Here is a 24,354-nt window from a genome sequence, read left to right as displayed (position 1 = left end):
CGCTGCAGCGTTGAATCAGCCGAAACAGTGAACCGAGTTGTCGGACGCCGTCGACCGAACCGTGCAGGGGAACCTGATAAACAGGTTCGACAGAACCTGCAAAGGTTGCAATGTATAGTTTTGCAAAACTCCGATCACTGATCAGCTATGACGTTGCATCAATTAAAAAAATCCGTCTGAAAACTGACTTCAGGTTTCGCCGTTTCGTACCCTGTTGAAGTGAACTAAAATAGTTATGCTTCTCGATTCGCATTCGTCTATCAGCGAAGTGCTCTAGCGCAAATATGAAAGCGTGTAATGGATTGTCACTCTTGATCAAAGCAAATCCGCTTAATGTGCCTATTCAATGTGTTCCCCGCAATCAAACTCACACATAGCCTCATTCATACGACTTGAACGTAGTGCTGGTGATACACATGGCTTTCTCCGATGAGGTCGTACATTTCCTATTTGCTGATAACGTCCAAACAGTTCATTCACGAGAGCATACTTCTACAACACTTCCAATTAATTGAACCAGGGGGTCTAAAAATAGCACAACTTCCGATCCATTCTTATCAATGCCGACATCGAAATTGATTACATCTCTCTCCTATCAGTCCTATAATTACCCTCTCGGAAGAAACTAACCAGCTGACTTGTTTCCCACACCTACCCCTAAATCAATTCACTTTTTATGTAGTCGATATATCCAAACAACTCAAGCAATGGAAGTAGGGCAGAACAGTCCATAATGCACCCCTGGGCCAAAATGGCCCCACGCAATTTTTCGATGCTTTCCTATTACTAATTCTGGGATTGTATGTGTCAGAATGCTGATCTAGCAGCAATCGGAAAGCTTTGAAAAACTGCAAGGGGCCATTTTAACCCAGGGGTGCGGTTTAGACCATCCTACCCTACCTTGATTCCAAAGGTCACTGCCAGCCTGATATCGTATCTGTGATAATATCTACTTCTGCTACCGGTCTCGTCGTGTGGTGAACGTAGTGATGGTCACTCGGTCAACCAACCAACCTACGTCACCACCAGCGCACCATCATTCATTTGGCGACGTTTGGTGGCGGAAAGGGCTTTGACCCGGTTCATGCTGATGGCTTTGTGGCGGCAGGCGGGGGACAACAACCCAAGCAACAATGGTGTGGGGTGAACTAGTTTCATGTCAGTTGATTATTTATATTCATACTTATTCTCTCCATGCTTGGAATGTGGCTTAAAAGCATCTGCGAAAGGCTACGACAAATCCAGCCGATACTGTACTCTGGGTGCGGGGCGTTGGGGTTGTGTCCCACGTTGACAGCAGAAATTTTCGCCAATTTTAAATCTCAAGAACGAATACCGAGAATTCCAAATCCTGCCGGTTTTGGTCCACTACGTTGATCACTCGTTGTTAACGAGCATTCCGAACTACGATTGCTAAAAAACAATCACGCTAAGCATGTGGCTCTGCATGAATGCTCCAAAGTGAGAGCCGTAGAGCGAAATAGACGAGAAACTGAAATAATGTGAAAAACAATCTGTGCCGAGTGCAAGTTTCATTGAAAATCGACGAGTATGTAGGGTAGAGCGCTACTTCACCGTAATTGCCCATTTTCGTTCTATCGAGCAAAAAACATCAAAAATATCAATTATTTCACCGTGAACAAATCCATAATACGTTTTTTGATGCGTTAGCTTATAAGCTACAAAACAAAGCTTATATGAACGCGTTGTGTGAATATTTTCACTCATTGTTATCAAAACAAAAGAAACGCTATAAACGAAGGATGAAATCCAATGGGCATTCAATGCGTTAGGACGGAATTGAAATCCGTAGAACGAATAGCAGTGCTAGATTTTTAACAATATATAAACAATTTGTAACTCTTTATCATTATGTGTTGCTACTATAAGAGCTGAAAAGCTTGATTTTGATTCAGTTAATAGCCCTATCAATCCTAACACTCGTTTTCTATGGACATCCAGAAAACTTCGTGAACAACATCGAACCACACTTGTTATACCTTTAAACAGATTTTGCAACAGTTTATCGAACTGGTTTTGATTTATTGCTAGTTTTCGAACATTTTTCGGAATGTGGGCATTTTAAGGCAATTTGGATTAAATAATCCTCCAAACGACGTAAGAGCAGTTATATTTAATGTTTACATCCAATAAAGTTACAGATACTGCTTAATACACAGAGAAAAAAACCCTAAATTTAAGTTCTTTTTACTTAATTTTGGGTAATTTTGAGTTTTGCAGCCCACTCTCACGTTTTGTTATTGTCAAAAACGAGAGATTCGATTTTCTCATGACTAATGTTCAATAAGCTACTAGTGAGTATATGAGATATTCTCAAATTTGAGTCAATTGAACTTAATGTTGGGTTGAAGACACTCGCGAGCTAGTAATTATTTTTGCCGTAGTCAAATGTTAACTACTATAAGCGGTTTACTGAAAATAAGCTTATTGAACGGAACATGGGAGATGAGTGAAAAGAACTTAATGTTGGATGTTCCCGCATAATTTTGGAAGGAGAAGTTATGAGCAGAATTCCAAAATTATTCCGAGATGCAGTCCTAAGAAATTGTTAGATGAATATGGAAGGATTTCTGTGGAGAAGATGGAAGTTCTAAATTTCTCAGGTAATTTAAGAAAATTTCAACAGAAGTTGCAAAGAAAACTCAAAGGAAAATTCCACGTAATTTTAAGGAGAATTGTATGGAGATTGTAAGAAAAATTACAGATTTTTTTTCTTCCTTTATTTAGGAAATTTTTAACCGTAGTTCATCTCCGTAGAATTACAGACAATTCAAAGAGAATGATGAGACTTCAACAAGAAACACAATTTTAATAATGTTCTGGGGATTATTTCAGAAGAACAGTGTAAAAGATCCACAAGAGAACTACAAAAGATTTGATTCCACAAAAATGGCCTGTTAATTCAAAAGGAATTCCTAAAAATGCTCAAAGGGATATTGAATACAATTTTGAAAGATTTTTGCTAAGAGTTTTGACTAAAATTAAAAGAAAATTATGGGAAAATTTCAATGGAATCAAACTTACAGAAGAATTCCAATCGAATTCTTAGAAGAGGTATCAAGGTAATTCCAAATAAAATTCAACGGAAGCTTCTGTTTTTTTTAGAGTTTTCCGGATGTTTACGAAGAATTCCATGATAATTCAGAGCAGACACCCAAGCTAGTTCTGTAATTCATATTATGAGAATTGTGAATAAAATTTCATGGATACAAACCAATAAAATCTCGAAGAGGTTTAGTTCAGTTTCGGTTTTACAAATATTTTTCCCAAAGACCCGCATATTTTCTATTAAATGTCAACCCACTTCAAATTAGAATAAAACTAAAAATCATTTTGAAATTCTGTTGAGTGATTTAATCCTGATCGTGGGAAACTGATGGAAATTATTCAGCAAAAAGCGCATCATTATTTTGGTAACAACTTGCTTCTGAAATTCAGGCGTGAAAATTTGTTCGTATGGTAAGGTTTATTTATTTTCCGAGTATTTCCCGATTGCTTTTCAAATTCCCGGTTATTTCACGGCTATCCCGGATTTCCAGGATCGCTAGCCACCCTGATTCTATGCATAACATTTCAGGAATTCGCTACATAAAACATTTAAAAGGCACTCTGGAATTCCCTTCGAGTTCAAAGAAAATTTCAAGAGGCATTTAAATTTCACTTCTTACTTAATCTTATCTTTCCTGGTCGGACGTTCTTCGAATAGACTTAACCTGTTGAACAATGTTAGCCAACTAACTCGATTCGTAGCTCCATGCCATCAGTTTATCGAGCGTTAGCAAGATCTTGCTCCACTTGGTCATGCCACAATACTCCTCTGCTTCTAGTAAAATTCCCTCCACGATTCTCAGTAAAATTCCATTCAAATATTCTTCATAATTTCCTTGGTATACTTCAGCAGTATCTTAAAATTCTTCTCAAACTTCCATCTGTCGTCAAACAATGTTCGAATTATTCCTTTTGAGCTATCCTTAAATTCTATTTTTATGCAATTCTTTACGGAGTTCTTCCTTGAAACACTCTTCAGAATCGCCTTGGTATTCCCCTAATGAATCATCATCATCATTCGATGGAATTATTTTTGGTATTAACATGGAGTTTTTCTAAGATCTCCTGTGGAATTTTCCTCTTCTTCCTATGTATTCCTTTTAAATTTTCGTCAGTATCCTCATTGAATTAGCATAAATATGTGTGTGCTCTCTGAAAGTCATTGCGATTTTTCTCCTAGGAATTATCGTCAGAATTCAATTTCCTTGAAATTATTCTTGGATTTTTAATTTACTTATTTACAAATCTAGCAGAGCTTGAAGACGATGACAATCCTCAACCGAGTGAACTATGACGTATAGCTTAAGATCATCTGTATAAACAAGCTTGCATTTAACTCCCAACAAAGTTGCAACATCGTTGAAGAATAACGTACCGGCGCCGGTGGTGTAGTGGTAAGCGTGACTGCTTTCTAACACTCCAATGGGTCTGGGTTCAATCGCAGCCGAGGTCGGTGGGATTTTTCTGAGGCATAAAAATCTCTGGTCACGTCTTCCTTCGGAAGGGAAGTAAAGCCATTGGTCCCGGCCCATGCGTGTTGAATGGGTGCGATATCCTACGCAGGTGTGGAAGCTGCCTTCCTGCACATTCGATTGTCGTCAATGGATGGCAATCGATGTCCGTCGGTGATTGGTACTAGATTGCGGAACAGAGACCGACGTTAAATAAAGGAAAGAAGAAGAAGAAGAAAAATAACGTAAACAAAAGGCAGCCCTACTTTTGCTCAATAAAACAGATGAAATTATCCTTAATAAGTAAAAAAAATCTCCTTAAAATAGATCGGGTTGATCCTTAAATGATTGATCAAAATACGTTAAAAATCTTAAAATGCTCAGTAAATATTTAAAGTACGCTCCCTAAAATAGAGAAAACTGTACATTAAGCATTTGAAAATGCTCCTTAGTATGCACCGCTTTGCACCATTTTGAAGTGTAATTGTACCATATATCATCGGAAAAGCTGCTGTAGAAAGATTAATAAGTACCATGAAATCAGTCTCCTTGCAGCTGTACCGTATCCCGAGTTACTTCGAATGTGCTTAGTTCCACCAAGTCACTAGGCGTATCAGAGGCAGCAGATTCAGCTTCAACGTCACTTGTCATATTTTTATCGAAGATAGATGCAAAATGTTTAGCAAACATCTCACACGCTTTTCCCAAACCTTGGATCATTGAATTTTCGGTCAACGTCGGGCACTAATGACAATTTTTGTCCCAGGACTTTGAGCTCATTTTCTAAGTCAAAAATTTGTCTGGGAAATTTGGAACAATTTCATAGATATATTTATGTTTTTACTATAGTCTCCAGGGTCATTTGTGACTTTGGCGTGAGAGGTTTGGATGTCAAACACTTTGCCGGGCCATCCCCCAATTTTACAAGTGTCTGGACTGCATTCCAACATAAGGGGCCTCATTGGGGAAGTCGAAACGAAGCATTTTTCGTATGAATGCTTGTATGAAAAAAGTTTCGAGTTTGTCCCATAGTGTGGCCCCAGATTTAAAAAAAAAACTAGGGGAAATGGCTCTAATGTTGGCCTATGGATCTAACATTGGGCCCATCGCTAAAAATCTGCTATTGATCCATTTTATCTAGATGAACGCGTCATTGGAACGGTACTAATTGATATTTTTGGTTGCTTTTGAAAATTTAGTTGATTGCTGAATTAATGTATGGGCCCAAATTAGGGACACTTAGGCCGACATTACATACATTTCCCCTATGTTTCAGAATATTGAAGATTTTTCTTAGCTAGCAGTTTTCAGAAATTTTCTGATGCAGAGATCCCAAAAATTGGTCCTTGGATCTCAAATGTGTCAAGTTTCGCCTACAATTTTTAAGTTAGATACGTATCTAACATTTGGGGATCTCCCTTATCTCAGTAAGTAAAGGCGCAGCTACAAAGCAAGACCATGCTGGAGGTGGCTGGGTTCGATTCCCTTGGACATAGAGTATGATTGTACTTACCACACAATTATACTAATGCAAAAATGGTACAGGCATCGAAAGCTCTTAATTAATAACTGTGGAAGTGCATCTAGATTGATATGCGATATGCAATAAGCAAAAAGCTTCAAATGCGACGACGAAGAAGAAGAAAAATACTTATCTAACATTTTAAAATTCGCTTATATGGCCCATTTATTTCAACCCGATTCTAGGCGATACATTTTGGAGATTTTGTTACTGATCAAATCCATCAAATGCATACTTGTTCGCTATGGGCAATCATTCAAATTTGTGCCGGAGTTTGACCATTTTGACTCACGCAGGCAGGCCATGTTTTGCACCAATAGAAACAATGAGTAATTCTCGTTGAAACCAGGCCGGCATTGACACATAGTCTTTAAATATTTAAATATATCTTTGATTGGTTAAAACTCATGAAAAAATTAGATTGTCACTTGCCTTAGCTCAAATTAATGGACCCCTCGATCGCCAAGGGGCCTAACAGTTTCCATAAAAGTTGAATTTCTAGTAATTCCTTACATATTTATCATGTTAAATCTTTGAAATTAAATATTGAACCCTCCTTAAAACAACACGTTATTATGAAGAGGAAAGATAGGACTTTCATTCGGAATAGTTTTTTTTTTGGCTACGATATTAGATTTTATCAGAAAAACGTATTTTTCACCGATTTTTACGTAATCATCTGACGTTACGTTTTACGTCACCATCTGAAAATGGTAAAAAATGCTATCAGATACACCTTATAGATTAGGTGAGCAACGATATTAACACTATGAAACAACAAATTTTTTTATCGAGGTTCACAATTTTCCACGAATGGAGCGCTATCAACGTCAAAGCAGCGCCAACGTTCAGCGGTAGCCATCCGGTCGAAGATCTCTGACACCGACGTTCTGCATTCCAAGTCGCAATAGAATGTCTGCAATGCTATTGCAGTCTCTATCAAATATCGATACTTCCTCCACGTTAATCTCATCTTATGTCGTTTTCGTTTTTGCGGTGTAGCACAGGAATAAGCGCGAGTCTTTGACAGCTCAACATCATTTGTTTGTAAACAAAGGTGCATCCTATAAATACAGCCTAAATTATTTCGGTGTACGGCAGTGTAGCACCGGTGTAGCTACACCGCAAAAACAAAAACGACATTAGTCGTCTGAAACATCCATAAGATGCCAAGGACGAGATGCGATCGATTCACTTTCGTAAGTTTCAATGCTTTTCTCTAGTTTGTGTGATTAGTTTTTACAAAAGGGTTAGAACATAAGCGGTTTCAAACACGGACTGCCTTTTTGGGTAACTGATCGTTTGGGTTTCACCGCAATTCTACAACCTCCTTAGTTAATCTGGAACACAGAACAAACATCCGTCGAGAAAAATCAAACGTCAAAATCATTGTGATGAACGCATTTATACATGCGAAAAATTAGTTAACAATACACAACCATGCAAACAAACATACAACACACGCGCACTGAACGCTGGCGCTGCTTTGACGTTGATGGAGCGTCATGCGTGGAAAATTGTGAACCTCGTTATAAAAAATTATTGTTTCATAGTGTTAATGTCATTGCTCACCTAATCTGTAGAGAGTATCTGATAGCATTTTCTGTCGGTGTTCAGACGGTGACCTCAGAATCAAAATCAGTGGTTACGAACATAGTGAAAAATACGTTTTTCTATAAGGCCCCTTGGTGAGCGAGGGGTCCATTAATTTGAGCTAAGGGAAGTAGTGATCTCATTTTTTTCATAAGTTTCGACGAATCAAGCGGATATATTTATATACTTAAATACCATGTGTCAATGGCGGCCTGGTTTCAAAAACAAAATAACTCAATAAAATTCACCCTAAAAAATCAATATTAGCATCGAACAAGTTGCACAATATCGTAGGTGGTACGAATTCAAAACTATTAAGAGCAAGACGGATATCTATTACTGGACAGATAGTAAGTAGGAAGTAATTACTATCTCCCAGATAAAGACATATCCCGCTCCAACAGTTAAGGATTGTCCTGGCCACGTCCTTACAACTGGTAGGGATAGGAAAGGTATGTTAGTCCAACATTTACTTAAGAGAGATGCAGAGAACTCTACGACCCCTCATAAATGTCTCGGGAATTTAGGAATTATGTTAGTAGGGAAGGTAAGCCATAGGATACACCCAGTCAGTGTTGCTGGCATATATAGTTTTTTTTTTATTAATGTTGAAATTGCTGTCCGGATCATCTGCTGGAAGATAAGGTTGCTGAAATAAAATGAAAATATAACATAGTGAACTCGCCATCGTTGTCAGTGACAACTTGTCACACCCGTAGCTAATTAAAAGGAAGGAAATATGTTGTATTTTATCTTTTTTTCTATTGATTGAGAGGAAAACTCGCGGGAGTGAAAATAATTGTACTACCTCTTCTCCCGTAGGTCCAAAACCTCTATGTCTTTTCAATTTTAATTATAATCAATTAAAGTAAACTTAAGTTTATGTGATGCACTCAAATTATACGAAATTTATTTCGTTTTCGTTTTTGCGGTGCTACACTGCTGTACACTGAAATAATATAGGGTGTTGATATAGGATGCACCTTTGTTTAAAAACTAATGATGTTAAGCTGTCAAAGACTCGCGCTTATTCCTGTTTACACTACATCGGTGCTACACCGCAATAACGAAAGCGACATAATTGGAACTAGCCCACCAAATACAATAACCATGGCAGAATCAACACAACCTGAATCAGTTTTTTCATACACAACCACAAACGAACAAATTTAATCTTATCTCATTAATTTTCATTGTTTTTGGCAACATTAGAAGGAGAAAAGGAGACATACTATCAAAAGTAAGGAAAAGTGAACTGGTCGCTGGGAACCATTTTCTAGTCGTGTACTATCATTACATCTATACTTTTTTAAATTGACACTAGATAGCATTACAACAAACGCTTCAATTGGTTGTTGTCTCGCCTATCTCTACCATTCTATACTCGGACAAAAAATGCTACACTAATACAATTCCACACATTTTTACTGACGAATTTCCACATGATTTTTTATGTGACCACACATAAACAGAATCCACCCAGAAGCACACATAAAATTTATTAGTCAAAAGAATAGTTTTTTTGGTTACACATGGCTTTTATGTGTACACATATTAAGTATGCGTTTGACAAATAGATATAATTCGTTGATCACATTTCAAAAATTCATGTGTGGGGCACATAAAAATAATCTTTGAAATTTTATCAGTGTGCTCATATCAGTTCACTCAAAAAGCGTAAAAAGTGTATCCACATACAAATGAGCAAAATTCCACCCAAATTCGAGGAAACGTCACCCACATTGCTGCAGCTTTTCCGGAAAATCTGCATCCCATTCCCGACTAAACCCACCCTCTACATTTAACGCAACACAAAAACTATTGTACTTAGCTTTTTTTGAAGGACAAACCATCCATTCCTTCTTTTTCGTCTTTCGGCCATCTTACGCAGAGGACGCAACCGTTTGTTTTTTTTCTCGTATTGCACCGTCGTTCAGCCATCCGGTTCCTTCTGCTTCTCGCCATTTTCCTTTTTATTTTTATTTTTATTTTCACAATCTACGCCAACTCATTTTTCACACTTTTAGACCTTTCTGAGACTTCTAACACTAATATTTTGCATCAAATCACTTTCCACCGTACTTATTTAAGCCTTACTCATATCTTTTTTAATAAATTCCACCAAAAAACATTGGAATTATGATTTAACTGGGTCGGCTATTTTTTCCGCTACCACTTGATGCGCCAGTGCCGCCAGTCTTCCAATTCACCCTAAAAAATCAATATTCGACCCATAAAAAACAAGTAGATGTGCCAATAATAATGATGAAATGCTCAATAAATAAATTAGAGGCACCATGAATAAGTTAAATTGCCCCAGTAAAATAAAAAAAAAATCTTTATAAAAATTTTCAATCAAAACAGAAAAATGGTCCTCGAAAACGTCATGAAAGGTTCCCTAAACAATAAAGAATTGTTTCAGAATAAATATGAAATGCGCCAATCAAAAAAAATGAAATATTCCATCAACTTCTGCTATATCTATGGAATAATTTATCTTTTTAATTACTGAATACTGAATAACCCTAATGACTTCACAATTCTCTTGCAATTCCTAATCGTTCTCGGGACTTACTCAATTTTAATACTCTTAGTAAACCCTTTAGGATGAAACGAATGCGCACAGTTGCATTGGGATTCTGCTTAGAATTATCTTGGAATCCTTCTAGTTATTCCTGAAGAATACTTCAATAATTCCCGTGAAATGGTTCACAAAATTACCATAAAATGTCAGAGACTTTTTTTTTTTGTCAAAGTGACTTTAACACTCTTGGGTCATTCGTGAATTTCCGGGGGTGAGATTTGAACTCGTGACTTTGACGTGAGAGGTATGGATGTTAACCACTAAATCAGGGCCGTCCCGCTGAGATTTATTTATATTCTCTAGAAAATAACCTTTTATTTGCATTCAGCTCTCATATTTACCATATTTAACTATATTGTGGTCCTTTGCGTTAAAATCTAGGATATACTTATGCCCTAACACGTCTTGTTTTTAGGTATCGCTCTCTTTAGTGTTGGGGCATTATTCACATTTGTTTACATTTACTGTCAATATAAGCACGTGGCACTATATTTGTGCAACAATCATTTGTAGGAAATGACTCAAGCAACAAATGTCAAAACGCTATCTCAATGTTTCACCTCTCATTTTGGTGATATTTCTAATACTTAGGCTGTGTATTTTAGAACATGGAGCACATCTCTAGCCCGTTGACCTCATATATGCCTGATAAACATTACATCCTCATAAAGAGAACGGTACCTAAAAATCGTGACGTGTTATGGTAGACCTCAACTCAGCAGACCATAAGAAAGTAAAATATGGCTAAATTCTTCTGTTGTTCGTGTTGCTCAGTTTTGTTATAAGAATTAAGTTCGAGTCCTTTTCAGAATGCCTTTGGAGTTTTTGTCAGAATTCCAATAGAATTATTTCTAGAATTTCTTTGGAACATGCATCAGAATAACTTTGAATGCTCCTTAAAATTTCCTATTAATTTTCCTCAAAATCTTCTAAGAACCCTCCATCGAATTCTACTCAATCACAGCCAGAATTCCCTTTTAATATTCCTCAGTGTTCTTTTGGTATTCTTCTTAAAACTCTCGTGAACTTCTCCTCACAATTCCCATGGGACAATTCTTAAAATGTCCATGTAATTCTACTCTTAGCTGCCTCGGAAATCTATTTTCTAGCCATTATTATCAGAAAATACGCTTGAAGTTCTCCTCACAAAGCCGTTATATCGAAAAACGCAAGCTTGACCTCATCAACCGAGAACACCCCTTCTTTAATACCATTTGAGGTCCCAAACAACTGTGCATAATTTGGGGACGATTAGTTGTAGCCCGGCTTTCCGCATTGAGTTTGAAGTTTGTAAGGAAATTAGTATGGGAAAACCTACTTGTTTCCACTTTCATCCTTACACACTAAGAAACGATTAACGGCTTCAGTATTTTTTACTGAACTGTTGGGTAAAAATCAAATATTTTAATTCATTAGTGTTAAAGCTTCAAAACAAGGAAATCTTCACCACAATGGCAAGACTTCATTATTTAAACAAGATTGAAAGTGTTTTAAAATTAAAACTTAGTGAAACAGCTTTTGAAATTAGGGTTAAAGTTTTACCGAAAGTAAAAGCTGTTGGAAGTTCGGTATAAAATAACTGAAGTCGGTAATAATTTCAAAGTGTATAGAGACCACAATTTGGCATGAACCATGCCACTATTTATGTACAAATATAGTCTAGGAAGTGCCTAACAACTTTTCCGAACGAAATACGCTGCTATAATGTATATATAAAAAGTTATGAATGTTCAAATATTTATTGTTAGAATTGAATGCCAAAAATAACTTTTTCTGCCAACACTGCCGGCGAACCAATGGAAGTCAGACTCCAAACAAAAACAATTTCGTATTTTCTTATCTTACCGATTTGGTATGTTCAGATGAAATATTCGGAAACAATTACACAATCTCATAAGCGTAGTTAGAGATTAAATCGTCTCCCTATACCCCCGTCCCTCACTCTTATCAATGGAAGTAAAGGTTCGAACTGAAATAACTTTGGGTTGCACGGGGTAGACAACCCTTCCGTGAAGTAGGAGATGTATTGGGAACCGGTGATCTTCACTACATGCAGGCGATCTACGAATTTCTTTGTTTGTCTGATGTTAGAATGTGATGTAACCATCCCCTGCTTTCCACACATTTTCCAGCCATTGTGTCCCAGTCTTATTATCTACCTGCTTATGTGCTACTTGTCTCTGCACAGCCAGCATTTGGTCAACCGTTCGAGAGTAGTATCCCGAGCAGGAGAAAATAACTAATGAATACCTAATTCTAATCTGATACCAAAATTTGGTATTGACCAGCATGACATAAGAGGTAAAATACCAAAGAATAATACCAAAAATTACATGCAAAATACTTTGTAAATACCAAAAATTGATATTTGGATACCAAAAGAATACCTGGGTGGTATTGTTTTGGTATTGCATTATCATAATTTGGTATTGGAATGGCATTGTGGGAACATTTTTTTTGTATTATTTTTTGGTAGTTTACCTCTTATGTCAGGCTCATCCATACCACTTTATGGTATTAAGATATTCGTTCCTGCTCGGGATCTGAAGGAGGCTTCAGAAAACTGTTTCCTACCTAGCTCCTTCCAATCGAAATTGTTACCCATTAACCTCGAGCCCGCCACGAGTAATTGGTACCCAATACTAACCTAGAACTACTGCTGCTTAAAATGTAAATTGAAACATTACTGATTTTTGGCTCCGCAAAGTGTCACACATGACTGAGCCTAGTAAATAAACTAGTTAAAAAAACTTCGGTGTTTCTCATCTTGCCGAGTTGGTGTGTTCAGATGTGTAATTCAAAAATATTTTCTCAATTTAACAGGTGTTGTTGGATAGGAGGGGGTCTTACTGTATCTCTTCCGCCAGCTGACTTATATCAATGAAAGTAAAGTTGCAGACTGAAACAATATGAAGGAGGGGGTACTTACTTTCAAACAACGCCTATGATATTGAGCAAATATTTTTAAATAACCCCTCACTCTCCAATACGCATATGAGATAGGGCTATTGTTTTAGAATAATTCATCTGAACATACCAAATCGATAAGATAACAAAATCTGAAATTATTTCAATTTTGGAATCTTACTTTCATTAGAACATCGGCAGTGTTGGCAGTAAAGGTGATTTTTGGCACATAAATCGAAACATCGATCTTTGAACCGCTATAACTTTTTTAGGAGACATTATAATATCATACATCCTTCGGCATAGTTATTAGGAACTTCCTGCAATATACATTTACATGAGTAGTTGCATGGTTCAAATATAACTGTGGTCTCTAGGAATGAAAATGCAAAAATACCATACTAATTTCCATAAAAATTTCAAACGAAAGCGGAAAGCCGGCTTACATCCAATCGTCCCCACATTTTTGCACGGATATTTGGTACCCCAAATGGAAGAAAAAATGATAATGATGACCCATCCTACTATGGATACTATGACCAAGCGCCTCCATTGATGGCCAGCCACTTAATTTGCAAAGTAATTCTGTACAAGAAATCGTTTTTCAAGCACTCTACTCGATCAATTGAAACCTCAGTGATATTTAAATGAATTAATCTTTTAAACAAAATTTAAAAAAATCCATTGTGAAAATTCAAACCAATCCCAGAGCTAGGTCCCCCCTATTGCCGTCATAATCCAAAGCATAACACTCACTGCCTACCGAATCACAACTCGCTCTCATCAACGACACCATCTCAATCGTCAAACACAAATAATTTCCAACGACAAATCCAAGCATTTGCCACATAGTGCACAAATCACACATCTAATAGGCAACTGCCTCGCTGCCGGTCGTCATCGTGATGATCACACCGAACTCACCGCGAAAGCTTTTCTCCATTTCAACCGCCACTGAATTGACCCCCTCGGAAACGCTTCCACACCCCAACGGGGAGGGTAATTGATGGCAACAAGAGCTGTCACACATGGCTACTAAAAGCTCTGGAAGAGAGCAAGCCATGCTTTGAAGAACCGACATAGCGATAGGTCCGCACATATCTATCCAGTAGACACAGGTTACAATAATTCCACATTTATATTCGGACAATCGCAACTGTTGCTGCGATCTTGCACTTCTGCGGGCTAGTAGAGCGCTCTACTCGCTCAGTTTAGTTGCTCGCGTTGCTGCTATTATAGAACGTGTGTCTGTGTACGTCCGGCGCGCCTATCTCCACACGGACGGACGGACGGGCAGCCGGCTTGAGCTTACGTTGTTCTGTCTGTGGATGTTTTTGTGATGATTTTTTTAAAACACAAAATTTCTGACCTCTCCAAGTTCAGTCTACTGACAACGGTCGGTCGGTACGCATGTGCCTTCTTCCACAATCATAAAGTCCTTCCAGTGTTAGTTTTTCTGTTTTATTAATTCGTCGAATCAATTTACTAGTTGGAGAAAAGTACTAGAAGGAAAACGTGAGGAAAAGTTTTTTTTTTATTGAAGAAAAGCGCAACGCGTGGTTAGACGTGGAAGAATCCTTGCCGTTACGAATGCGGGGGTGGTTCGTTTGTGGGCGCCCCCAAGTGGAGAGTGAAGGAGAGCGAATCGTTGTCTCCAGCAAAAACATAAAGAAGAGCAAGGATTTTCCCGACCATTAGCTCCACTGGTTAACTGTTTTCGGTGTTTGACTTTCGAGCTGGAGAGGTGACACTTGTAGTGAACGAGGAGTGAATAGGATTTCCACACTCTCGAAAGGGCTCGTAAAAGTGCTCTTGGAAGATTCCATCGCTTTTGTTAAGTTGTCAATAAGGATTGATTTTTTTTCTACTTAACGATCAAGTGCACCGCTAGCTGTATAAAGTGAACAACGAAGCCGGTTTAGATTAGAGGAATTCCCATTCGGTCAGTTGGTGATAGTGAGTGAAAATCATCCAGAATCTCGCAAGAAAGCAAAAATTCACAGTCCAAGAAAAAGTGCCTCGAATTATAACACAATTTCTATATCGGTAACCGTCGGCATGACACCGAGAGTGTAAAAATAAAAAGGAAAATCTCTGCGCGTAGCCACGCATAAAAAGTCGGTGGACATCGTCAGTGTGTTGAAGGAAAATTGATAAGAAGAAGCCGGGAAAATCAGTAGCAACGTCCGAAGAATGGCAGTGAACCATTTTGCTTGAACTGAGAAATGAGAACGTCGACGATCTTAATTTTTGTTTTCTCTCTCATCCTGGCCGATTTTTTTTATCACGATTTATGTGTCACACATTGCGCCGTTTGTGGGTGACTTTGGGTTTTCCGCAGTTTCCACGCCAAATGTATTTCTACGTTAAACCCTCGGAAATTCGGAAGAAACGCAATTCTTCCCATTTCCGGGAAGTTTAATCAACTGGAAACTGGATTAGTCGAGCCCCTTATCTGGGAGACATTAATTCGCTCAGTCAGCCGCGTTTGTTTATGCCAGAAGGCGCGGTTTTTATTTTCATTCGTTAAGCATAAACATGTTGCGCCAAGTGTATAACCTTGTACTTCCCGAAATAAACCGTTATGACGTACGAACGTGCTATAATTAGAATATCAAAATCAATCCTGGCGCTATCATTACAGAATGTTGTAAATAGGAACGTGTTTACTCTTAATTACAAGGAAAAATCCGTTCCTCTATCTTTCAAGGCAGGGAAACTTTATGCGCATCAATCGTAACTCAGCGCAGTCGTAGGAATATCCTCACGTGTATGAGTCCCAATCCCAACACCAATTCGGCAACAGCTGACGTCGATCCCAGTATAAATCCGACACTCGATGTCAAAATGTTGTTTTTGTTTTGATCTAACCTTGAACGACTTGTTTTATTATGATTGTGAAACAAATGCACAATTGCACCTACATGGACTTTACTGATCCCCGAGTTATTAAATGGGAGCGTTACCACGCAGAAAATAAAACTAGAACCGGTGACGGCGTAGTGGTCCATTAGACTTGCATATACAACAAAGGGAAAACAGGTTTCAGAACTGGTGGGATTGTTTTCCATCAAAAACTACAACACGCTTCATCAGCATAGTAGATCAGATCAGAACCGGTGACCTGCATTCTTGAGCAATTGGGCTAAAGTGTTGTTTAGTAAAGCTTTGCACAGTGGTCCAGGATGGGAATTTAACCAGACAGAAAGTATAGTGCTTTTGTCTTATGCTTTAGACATTTGGTGTCTCTGGTAAACTTGTTTTTCCTTGAAAAACTTCTTATTTTGTATAAAGCCTCTTTAATAAAGAAAACTAACTAAACAAAACTTCTTATTTTGGGCTGTTTTTAAAAAAGGTGTGCTCTCAAATTGATTGTTATTCAAAAACTAGCTATCTTATTTTTGAAAATACAGACACACGATCTTCAACCAAATTGTAGCTGTTATGATTTAAAGCTACTTTTTTGAAGAAATGTTTTTTTTTATATCTCAATTAATCAGTCAATTTAGAATATCTCTTAAAAATTTCAAAATAACTTTAAAAATTTCGCGATAGCTTAGAGATATTGATTAGCTGTATTTGACAAAAATGAGCATATTAATAACAATAAGTTCTAAAAATTATCTTCTAGATAAATTTCGAATAAAAAAGTTAAGCTCAAAAACACAATTTCTCAGGAAAAACCTACGTTAATTAGATGTTTCATGCTGCTTCTGACAGCACTCACCACCAGAGTACGAGCAGCGTTCAATCGTATAAGCTGGTGCAAAATCTACTTGAGAACAGGGCGTCACAATATCAGCTTCAATCGACAAAATCGATGCGACGAAGAGACTGCTAGCTTTTTTTCTGTTGAAGTCGAACAGCTTTGCAGCATTCTAGAACCTCAGTCAGCGTCTGCAAACAAAATTTCAACCGCTTGTCTATCTTTCTCCCGACACTTCATTGGTCTTTTTTTCAAGCTTCGGTGAATCGGACGAGTGAAAAAGCGCTTGAGTTTGATAGTTTCGTCTTTCATGAAACACATCAACAGAGGTTTAATGACGTATATGATGGAAAAGCATTTAAATTTAAAGGATTTCTCACGTGAAAGCACTTGAAGATTGCACGTAATATGTGTAATTTATCTTTCATCTACATATGTATCTAAAAAAACGTAACGAATGTCGCAGCGCATATTAAACACATTGAAAGAGCGGTGATAGAGTGTCGGTGAAAGGGATTGAAAGCCATTATGAGGTTGCGTTTCAACTCGTTAAAATCGACGTTACTTTCACTGAAAGCGATGAGCAAAGCAACGACGAAAAAATTCACAACCAGTATTTCGTTCTAAGCGTGCTTCTGTTTCAATTTCGTTTCGTGCTGAAAGTACGTTCAACACGTACAGAAACAAAACACAAGTTCATTTTTGAGCTTCTAAAATGTAGAGCCCTACTTGAGATTGTATGACAAAATTCACTTTTAATTAAAAATATCAACAATGGTGTAATTTGTCCGTTATTTAGGTTTTACATAATGTCACTATTACTAAAAAGAAGAAGAAAATGTAGAAAAAATTTCCCCACTAAAAGCAAGGTTTGAAGAGAAACCGACGATTTTTCGAAAGTCTTCATACCGCAAAACTGGTTTATCCACCGCAGTGGGAAGACAGCTGTCCGATTTAATGATGAAACTATTTCTCAATTTTCAAAAATGGTTTCAAATGAGAACATTAACAGATAGAATAAATGCTTCTCAAAGAAAGTAGCTTGAAATCCTCTAGGCTGCAACTTTTCGCTAGATCATGTAGCTCTATTTCCAAAATTAAGAAAGTTGATCTTGAAATAAAAATTAATTTCAAGACCACCCTAATTTAAAAACAGTCAAACAAAGGAACTTTTCAAGCATAAAAATGTTTACCAAAGATAACCCAACAAACAATTTGAGCCATTTTTTATTTGAAGAAGCATATTTTTGCCTGAATATCTTCCTCTCATGGCAAGTCCGTCCCATAGCACAAATTAGCAAGCCGAGAAAAACGCGTTTTATATTTGTTTAGTACCATTGCTTCTTATGTAATGGGACAGCCCGTTTGACTGTTTTCCCAAACTTTTCCAGAACAAAGTTGTTGAGTTCATGCAGTATAATGAATCAATGGGTGATTAGCTGACACTAAAACGTAAGGAAAAGGCGCCAGGACTTTTGTCTAGCTAAATCCCCATCATGGACCACTGTCTACTCATTTTGATAAATAAAATTCCCTGAGTTTCCCAGGATTCTGCAGAACTTTTACGAAAACGTCAAAGTTGATATGAAAGCTGGGTTTTAAATGCGTTTAAAAATACACATTTTGTTTGGTTTAACAACAACTTAATTGCCACAAACGTTTAAAAAAATAGAACGGTTTTACAATCAAAACCATCAAGTTAAACATTTACTTATTTTCACAAAGTCTAAGATCTCACAAATACAAAGGTTTGAATTCCAATTCCAAGTAAGAGATCTTGAACATTTATATAAGTGCCAGAATTAAAAAGGAAGTCATTTGATTTATTTCAAGTTGGCAATCTTAAAAACACTTCGAAGTCGGAATTTTCGAAGTCGGAATTTTCGAAGTTTAATATATATATCGAATATTTCTATTAGTTTTGGAACATGAAATCATCTCATTTTCTAGAATCTTGACAAATTCTTCCATGTTCTGAATATTGAATTTAATATACACCTCCCCGAACTTGTATGAAATCTAAAAAAGAATTATAGTTTTTGCTTATTCTTGGATCTTGATTTATTTTCTGTGCCCAGGATCTCGAAAATGAATCTATGTTTGAATAATCTTGGTACCCTTGGAACTATTTGTCGAATTCCTTCTACAATTTTTTATAGAATCATCTCAGGACAGCTCTGAGCAGGGGTTGAGACTGTTGACGTTTTTTTACGACACTTTCGTTGTCGTGCGCGACAGTCTGTTTTTATTCGTGCTCTCATGCTCTACCGTCGTCTCTCTTACACAACACAAACGGTAGAGGAACATTCGAGCAAAAATAAAATTTTCAAATAACTATCATATGACATGTGTGATTTCGTTCTAATTCCTCAATAAGGTGTAAATTAAACAATTTCTGATCAGAAATGTTATTACTAGGACATCGTTGCTTGCTATTTTCAGAATTCACACAAGCACAATATCAGCAGCTCTTATTATGAGAAAAACTAAAATACATACATTCGCGACGGTCTTCGTCAACAGTGTCGAATGACAGAGCCTGTCATATAACATTTTAGTTTGGTACTGTAATTTGATAGCTTGTTTTGTAAGTGTCGGAAGCAAAATCAGTCGATTATCACAGAAAATATGTCGACTACGGTGACCACTTACAAGACTGGCTCTGAGGCTCATCTTAGACCTATTTCTTTTATTAATTAGCACTATAATGCTTTTGAAACTCTTCTGCAGAAGACTTTTTGGATTCACTCTGCTCTTCAAATTTATAATAATTCTAGCAGGTATACCTAGAAATTTTCCGAAAATTTTTCCTGAAAATTCACATGGAGTTCGCCACAGTTTACTTAGTATTCACCAGAAATTCCCATGGAATTATCATATAAATCGTTTTTAATTCAGCTCAGAATTTTAACAACTTCTTTGAAATGCTTCAGAGAGAAGTCGAACCAGCCTACGGCTGAAAGTCTCGAAAATAAGTAAAACTAACAACTAAACAAAATGCCTTTCAGAATTTCCATTTTCAACTCTCCTTTAAATTATCTAAAAATTATCATCGGAATATCCTTGGCATTATCCTCGAAATGCTCTTGAAATATTCCTCCGAATTCTTTCCGAATGCTTCAATGAAGTTTTTATTGAATTCATTTCAGAATCTCCTTTGAATTTTGCCCTTGGAATTCTATTAACAAACTTTGAAATTCTTCTAAGAATTCACTTGGAGTTCTCTTCACAAATTCCTTAGATTTATCCTCATAAATGAGTTGGCATTCTCTCGACTCACTTAGAATTCTTCTCCAAATTCCTTTGAAGTTCTTCACGAATTATTCTCAGATTTAATCGAATGAAATGTATTTAGATGAAGTCCACCTCTCCATGTATTCTCTTAGAATTCTAATGGAATTAACCTCCGGGTTCCATTTCTCCTAGAAACTTCTTGAAATTGTCATCAGAATTTTCTTGAATTTCTCCTTTGAATTTCGTTGGAGCTCCTCAGAATTCTCTTCCAGATTTGCTCAGAATTCCTTAGGAATTGAATCTCATAAATTCTTAAGAATTTTAATTTATGATTCATGAAATCCTCCTCTCAATGTATTATCTGAGAATTCTTATGGAATTAACTTCCGGGATCTATTTCTCCTAGAAACTTCTTGAAATTTTTATCAGAATTTTCTTGAATTTCGCTGGAGCGCTCCTCAGAATGATCAGGAATTAATCTTCAGAATTATCTTCCAAATTTGCTCAGAATTCCTTAGGAATTAAATCTCATAAATTCTTAAGAATTTTCATTTATGATTCATGAAATCCTCCTCTCAATGTATTCTCTGAGAATTCCTATGGAATTAACCTCCGGGATCTATTTCTCCTAGACACTTCTTGAAATATTCATCAGAATTTTCTTGAATTTCGTTGGAGCGCTCCTCAGAATGATCAGGAGTTAATCTTCAGAATTATGTTCCAAATTTGCTCAGAATTCCCTACACATTAATCTCAGAAATTCTTAAGAATTTTCTTTTATGATTCATGAAATTCTCCTCTCAATGTGTTCTCTGAAAACTCCAATGGAATTAAGCTCCGGGTTTTTTTTTTCTCCTAGAAACGTCTTGAAATTGTCATCAGAATTTCCTTGGATTTCTCCATTGAATTTCGTTGGAGCTCTCCTCAGAATTATTATGAAATAATCCTCAGAATTCTCTTAAAAATTTGTTCAGAATGCCTTAGGAATTAATCTTAGACATTCTTAAGAATTTTCTTTAATGATTCATGAACCCCTCCTCTCAACGTATTCTCTGAAAATTCCAATGGAATTAACCTCCGGGTTCTATTTCTCCTAGAAACTGATTGAAATTGTCATCAGAATTTTCATGGATTTCTCTATTGAATTTCGTTGGAGTGCTCCTCAGAATTATCATGAAATGCTCCTCAGAATTCTCTTCCAGATTTGCTCAGAATTCCTTAGGAATTAATCTCAGAAATTCTTAAGAATTTTCATTTATGATTCATGAAATCCTCCTCTCAATGTATTCTCTGAAAACTTCAATGGAATTAAGCTCCGGGTTCTATCTCTCTTAGAAACATCTTGAAATTGTCATCAGAATTTCCTTGGTTTTCTCTATTGAATTTCGTTGGAGCGCTCCTCAGAATTGTCTTCCAAATTTGCTCAGAATTCTTTAGGAATTAATCTTAGACATTCTTAAGAACTTTCATTAAAATTTAGCTTGACTCCTATTCAGGGTTTCCTTGGAATTCTACTAAGATTTACCCTATTATTCTCCAAAAGGATTCGCATGGAATCTAGAGTTCTTCAGAACTACATATAAAGCAGATTTCACTTACTGTTTTCGTTGCAGCTCCTCCCAGAGCACTCTTGCAAAGAGCCTAAAAAATCGATTTTATTTTCAAATGTATCACCTTGAAAAAAATTGAATTACTAAAAATAATCAATACTCGTTCCATATTCCATCGTCGTTCCATATTCATGAGCATTTTCCATACATAACTATATTTAAGCCCAGAATTAAAAATAAATTCAAGCCTCTTAATTTCAAAAAAAAAATACGTTGTTACTGAAGATAAATCCGTTCCGGATCTGTTAAGTTCAAGGAGTGCAAGAAATTAACGAAGAAAATAATCCAGTCCGCATCGTGCTCTCTTGCCGTGCGGATCTATTTGCTTTTTGCTAAAGCTACAACAAATTTAAACAGCACTTTTCAGTGCTCAACCTGTAAAAATATTCTACCTTGTTCAACTCCTCTTATTCCTCTTCGATCCTTGTTTGGACCCTACCCGAGGTAATCCTTCTTGGATATCGATTTGGAAAATTCCTCTTCGATCCTTCAGATTCTTATAGTAATCTGCTTGGAAGTCGATTTGGATAATCGCATAATCGCACTTTTCAGTGCTCAACCTGTAAAAAATTTCTACCTTGTTCAACTCCTCTTATTCCTCTTCGATCCTTGTTTGGACCCTACCCGAGGTAATCCTTCTTGGATATCGATTTGGAAAATTCCTCTTCGATCCTTCAGATTCTTATAGTAATCTGCTTGGAAGTCGATTTGGATAAAAATTTACTGCCGCTATGGCGCCTAAACGCAAAAGAAAGGGGCAAACTCTTGACCCCCCTTCTGATGAAATTAATTTGAGTAATCAATTTGATTTGCTCACGGATGATGAGAATGATCCATCATCCAAAAAAAATTCTAGTAAACTTTCCCGGCTTAATGCCAAGAAAGAAAAGATTCCCCCTATTGTGATAACCACTACCAATTTCCATGCTCTTCGCATGGAACTTTTGAATATCGTGAAAGTTAAGTTTTCACTACAAATTGGACGTCGGGGTGAATGCCGTGTATTGGCTGAAACCTTGGACGGATTTAAATGTCTTCTCAAGTATCTTACTGAGAAGAAGCACAAATTTTTTACTTACGACACCAAAACTGAACGTGTGTTCAAGGTTGTCATGAAAGGACTGCCCAGTGGTGAATCCCTGGATCAGATCAAAGATGAACTGGCAAAATTACTTGGAGTTGTGCCACTCCAAGTAATCAAAATGAAAATGAAATCCCGTCCTGGCGATTCGCGCAACGGGATTTCTAATGATTTTTATTTAGTTCACTTCAAGTCTAGTGAACTAAACAACCTTAAGGCCTTAGAAAAAGCTAGCCTTATGCTCCATGTCCGAGTGAAGTGGGAACACTTCAGGAAGACTGGAGGAAATTTCCAAAACCTCACCCAGTGCCGTAAGTGCCAGGGATGGGGTCACAGAACAAAAAATTCCTACATGCCAGCTAAATGCATGAATTGTGGTGATTCCTCTCACGCAAAGGACGACTGTCCTGTGAAGGAAGATCCTAAGAAATTTAAATGTTCAAATTGTGGTGAAAACCACAAATCCAATTTTTGGGAATGTAAGACTCGCAAAGCGATCCTACAATCTCGTTCTAACCGTCAGGTAGGAAACGCTCCACGTTTCCGAACAGGTACAAATTCCTCTGCTGTTAACAACGGTCAGCGAGGAACAAATTCTACATTCGTACCCGTAGGTACAAATATCACCCCTGCTTCAAATGTTTCATCTGTACCTACTCCCCTCGCTGCTAACAATGTTCAGCGAGTTAATGGAGCTACCTATGCTGCTACTGCAGCGGGTAGAAATCAAAATACTAACCAACGTTCTAACGGACAATTTTGACTTAGGAAGCATTACTGCCCCCAAAATGGAATTTTTACAGAATTCATTAATTGACATGATTTCTGATATGCTTAAATCTAACTCCATGTTTGATGCTATTCAAACTGGAGTAAAATTTGCAAATAATATTGTCATGACTTTAAAATTCAGTAATGGATTTTAAAGCATTAAATATTGTAAATTGGAATGCTCGATCTCTTAAAGATAATGAAGACGAGCTATTTAACTTTTTGCGAGTTCATAACGTGCATATTGCCGTTATAACTGAAACGTTCCTTAAACCTGACCATAAGGTTAAGAAGGACGCAAATTACTTGATTTATAGAAATGATCGTCTTGATGGACCCTGTGGTGGCGTTGCCATCATTATTCATAGACGAATCAAGCATAAAATTCTTTCTTCATTTGAAACCAAAGTTTTTGAAACTTTGGGAGTTTCTGTTGAAACAAAATTTGGACAACTTACGTTTATAGCTGCCTATTTGCCATTCCAATGCGTAGGCCAGCAAAAGAATTTTCTCAAGGGTGACCTCCAGAAACTTACCCGTCATAGGTCTAAATTCTTCATTATTGGTGATTTTAATGCAAAACACCGCTCATGGAATAATGCTCAAAGCAATTCCAATGGTAATATTCTGTTTGATGATTGTTCTGCAGGTTATTACACTATTCAATATCCAAACAGCCCAACATGCTTTTCTTCTGCAAGAAATCCCTCAACTATTGATTTGGTCTTAACTGATTCATGTCATCTTTGTAGCCAATTGGTTACCCATGCTGACTTTGGTTCTGATCACCTTCCAGTAACTTTAGAAATATCCCAAGAAATAATTT

At 37.0% G+C, this 24,354-nt stretch overlaps 1 protein-coding gene across 5 annotated transcripts in view; it reads left to right on the top strand.

Annotated features, from left to right (window-relative positions):
• Nucleotides 1-24,354, top strand: part of LOC135705692 (P protein-like) — a 313,738-nt gene that overhangs the window by 238,606 nt on the left and 50,778 nt on the right. Inside the window, exon 1 of one of the 5 annotated variants that reach the window (XM_065227490.1) lies at nt 14,532-14,641. The exons of the other annotated variants lie outside the window; for them this stretch is intronic. The gene's annotated coding sequence lies outside the window, so the exon portion shown is untranslated. Of the gene's footprint in view, nt 1-14,531; nt 14,642-24,354 lie in introns of those variants that run through there. 5 annotated transcript variants of the gene reach the window in all.

Source organism: Ochlerotatus camptorhynchus, unplaced genomic scaffold (genome assembly GCF_037179485.1).
Source record: "Ochlerotatus camptorhynchus isolate MF236.1 unplaced genomic scaffold, CSIRO-AGI_Acam_v1.1 ptg000274l, whole genome shotgun sequence".
Classification (NCBI taxonomy): Eukaryota; Metazoa; Arthropoda; class Insecta; order Diptera; family Culicidae; genus Ochlerotatus; species Ochlerotatus camptorhynchus.
This window is presented reverse-complemented; position numbering and strand designations above follow the sequence as displayed.